The sequence below is a fragment of the Corvus brachyrhynchos genome, unplaced genomic scaffold (assembly GCF_000691975.1).
Source record: "Corvus brachyrhynchos isolate BGI_N302 unplaced genomic scaffold, ASM69197v1 scaffold146, whole genome shotgun sequence".
Taxonomy (NCBI): Eukaryota; Metazoa; Chordata; class Aves; order Passeriformes; family Corvidae; genus Corvus; species Corvus brachyrhynchos.
The window spans coordinates 1417231-1421488 of record NW_008238960.1 but is presented as its reverse complement, the minus strand read 5'-3'; positions in this window follow the sequence as shown (position 1 = coordinate 1421488).

The following is a 4258-nucleotide window of genomic DNA, read 5'->3' as shown; positions in this document are numbered from 1 at the left end:
TCTTCCGAGGGGGCCGGGCCCGGCCCTGCTCACAAAGGCCCTTCCTCCGAAGCTCTGCGCAGGGAAGCTGCCGAGCGAGGAGGAGAAGGAGGAGGAGGAAGCGGTCGGGGAGGTGCTGAGGGATCGTGCTTCACTCCCGTTTTCCAGAGCTGAGCCCTTCGCTGTGAGCCCTGTCTCAGAGAGCTGTGCATCTCCTGCTGTGTCGGGGTTCTCTAAAAACTGCTCTTACTGGAAAAGCTACTTGGAAATCACAAAGTCGTAGAACGAGTCAGATTGGAAGGGACCACAGTGGGTCATCTGGTCCAACCTCGCTGCTCATGCAGGGTCGCCCTACGGCATGTTGAATGGGATTGCATCCAGACGGTTTTGGGATCTCCAGTGGGGGAGGCTTCACAGTCTGGGGAACCTCTTCTAGTGCGTGGTCGCCAGCACAATAAGGTTGTTCCCCGTGTTCAGGTGGAACTTGCTACGCATCAGTTTCTGCCTACTGCCTCTTGTCCTAATATAGTCTTTTTAGTTTGGCAGTCAGGTTGGTGCAAAACTCGGGGGGCAAACAGATAATTTTGTGCTCAGTAGAAGGAATTTTAGTAGGAAACAGCAGTGCAGCAAGGCATTTTACAGTTACTAAGTACCTTACACATAATATTGGCAGCCTAAATGTTTTAGTACTGTAGATGTTTTCATCTATAAGGCTTCACAAGCATAAACAAGACGTTGTAATTTTAACTTTGGGAAGAGCAAGGGACTAAAGGAGACATTTTTTTCCATAGTTTAGCAATGGGCTTGTCTTGATAAGGCTGAATGTTGGTTAACTTTTAAATTCTTAAGTGCCTGATAGATAGTGGGCCTCTCAGATTTCTAGGTTAAATTGTCTAATAGCCTGCTACCCTGTACTTTGAGCAGATTTTTTTTCTCGACAGGAAACTAGTGGAACACTCTACTTCCTCTGTTTTATGACAGCAATCTATTTTGTTTGATTGCAGTTCTCTTGATTTTTAGGTGAGAGCAGGCTGGCCTAAACGTTCTTGATTGAAATTCACTAGTATATGCAAAGCATCTGTGTATGAGGGTGCTCTGAAACATTCAAGAAAAAAACCCAGTCTGATGCATTTTTATATCAGTCAGTAATATAATGTGCTACTGAGGAGGTACAAGCTGTGTGTTTCTTGCTATAGAGATAACTCTTTCTGAGATAAGACTGTGGCTTTCCTTTTGTGCCACATCAGGATTCTGCTATTGCATCTGGTGCAGCATGGACAATCTTTAATACCTGAGGTAGAACAAAGGTACTGTAAATGCTAGGTCAGACTAAAAAAGATCTTAAAAGTACAGACTGAAATTTTAAAACACCATATGCATGATGAAATTCATCTTGCTAGCGCTAAATACAAGGGGAGATAACCTTTTCTGGTCTTTTCATTGTGTTAGCTAAGCGCTTGGAAGGAAAACGAAACTAAAAATATTCTAAGTGAAAAATGTAATCAATTTAAAGTAGTCTGGGTCTGATTAAGCAGTGTTTTAGTTTTGCTCAATGTTAACTTCAGGACTGGAATGCACAAATTTTTTTTCAGTGTTCTTACTGGATTTGTCTAGTCTTGAGTCACGTGATTATAATTAGCAAGTTCTTGCTTTGAGACAATTAGAAAATAAATGGTGTTCTTTCTTACCGTTGTTCTTGGCTTCTGGAATATTTGTATCTTACACGACTGAAAGACAGTATTTGATACTGACCATTGCTAAGCATTATGCTTCTGGGATTCTGACTTTTCAGTCTGGTTCCTCTGTTGCATGTTGCAGTGGTATTTACTGGGTGACTGCAAGGGAAAACTTCAGGTGAAGAGGTAGAATAAGCATGACCTAAGGGTAGTAGAACTTGTCAGCAGTTAAAGACATAGCTGCATTTCTTTGGTCACTTAAAAGGTTTTTTTGCAAGCATTTAATCTCTTGCCTGTGGCTTCCCATTTTGTGGAATTGAAATAATATTTCACTATCAACAATATTTCAATATACCTTAAGATTTTGTTTTATTAAAACACAGGTGTGATTAAAGTAAGTAACACTAAGCTGAAATTTATTCACCATCTGCAGAAGATGCTCTTTTTATAATCCAAACTATCCAGAATGGTAGGTGCAATGCTACCTTCAGAAAAATGAACTTGGCTGGTTTAGCCCCAAATTCTCTGTGAACCAAAGATATTTGCAAGTATTTGTCAGACCCTGAACATTGTAGAAGTATTCTATTGAAAATATTTTTCCTTTTCTTTAGAACATGAGAAGATAAGCTGATTAAACCTTTTTATTTGAGGATAAACAATATGAGTGGATGAGTTTTCTTCTATCTCCGTTAGGTCACAGTATTTCTGGAAATAAAGACATCATTTAGCACAAGTCTCTCCCAATTAAGAAGACACATTTCTAACTTTTGGTTATTTTTCTTTTAGACCGGGCATGAGATGAAATCTTTTGCTGTGTGAAAGTAATTTTGCACATTTATAGCACTTAATTTTCTTGTAGTTTGATTACCCACTTTTTAGCATTGACAGGGGTGCAAACTTTCCCCAGGGGAGAGCCCAAGGCAGGCCGGCAGTAGGTAGCTTTTGCTTATTCTAGCAGAGGTAGGCTTGCATCGCATGTCAGACTGGAACGTGAGAGAGAAAGATGTCTAACCTTTTAGGACTGTAAATAACAGGGAGGACAGGAAGCAGTTAATGAAAGGCCTTTGATGTTAATGAAGCATAATTTTGAGGGGTAGCAGGAGCAACAAATAAAACGCCAAAAATCTTGCGCTGCTCTGTGTATTATTTGTGCCTGTTACCCATCAAGCTTAATCATTCTGAAGCTGCTACAGGTATGTCAGGATTCTGGGTTGGGTCAGTATTAATGCTTTATGCAAATATTTCAATAAGCGTTTCTAAAATAAAGTGATTGCCCTACTGATGGGACAGACTATTGCAAGGGTCATGTTTGGTTCACATTAGAAAAGTCTTCCAAAATATTTATTACCTGTATATTTAACCTGGGTATCTTTGTGGCTTACCACATACCTTTAATAGTGAAAATTCACGTTCTTCTACACAGCATATTTGTATTGTAATAAAAATCTTGTTTAAACTATCTGGATCCTAGTGAAGCAAAACTTGTAATTTTTTGGTTTTGGAGAAGATAGCAGGAAAGAGGTGGGGATTTGTTCTCTAAAACTGTAGATTTTTGTGTCATTGCTTGATATTTTTTTGTGCCAGAAACTTGATTATGTATTTTAAAAAGAGTATCTTCTTTTGGTTATCTAATGTCACATAGGCTCAGGGCCTAGTTTACTGTCCACTTAACCCCAGACCCCAGCATCATGCATTTTACATTCTTCCAAAGGGAAGAAATTGCTAATGAATTGTAGTTTATTTTAAAGTGGTGGCACTTTTAACAAAGTACAGGAAAAACACCTTGGCTGTTTGTTAGACACAAATGTTTTCATAATATCCTGACAAATATTTAATGATAAGAGCCTAAAAAAAAAAAACCCCTCAGTGCTAAACGTTGAGGATTGTTGAATAATACGTAACGATCCCAGCTTACGGTATCTCTTGTCTAACTCCTTTTTATGCCTGTATTCATTGCATTATTTCTTTTAGTAAATTCCGGTATGCGTCTTTCTGACTTGCTTCTTGTGTGTCTTTTTTTTATATTTTTCCCCTCTCCTTTCTGCTATTTACTGTGATACCAAGAAACATTAAAAGAATGCTATCTCTCTGGTGTTTGGTTGAACTGGATATTGAAAAAGATGCAAGTTTTAAATTAGGGCTTTTGTCTTTCATTGCCTTCTCTTTTTCCTATTCCTAGGCACCTAACAATTGGAAGCTCATAGTATAGCTCATTGCACTGAATGGTAGAGGACAAAGTGCCTTTTCTTTACACGACCATTTTTCACAAAAATTGTCGGAGCTTCTTTATCTAAGAGAATCAAGCTGCTCAATCCGGTTTGGTTGGAAATAGGCATCAGTCTTGGAATTTACCAGTAGTGTGGTTGTAGAAGCCTTGAGTACGCAGTTTTTCTCAGTGTGGCTTTCTTAGACCATGGTTTCCTGATTGCTTCATGCTAATACAAGAGTTAGCTGGAAGGGATGCTCCGACTTGAGTGCCTTCAGCTTGCATTGAGTAGGGTGTTGGAAATCATGGAGCTAAAGATGGCATGGTTTCTCATCTTTTTTTCTTTCTGTCCTTCCCACCCAACCTCCTGTAAAATGGTTCATAGTAAGCAATTCCC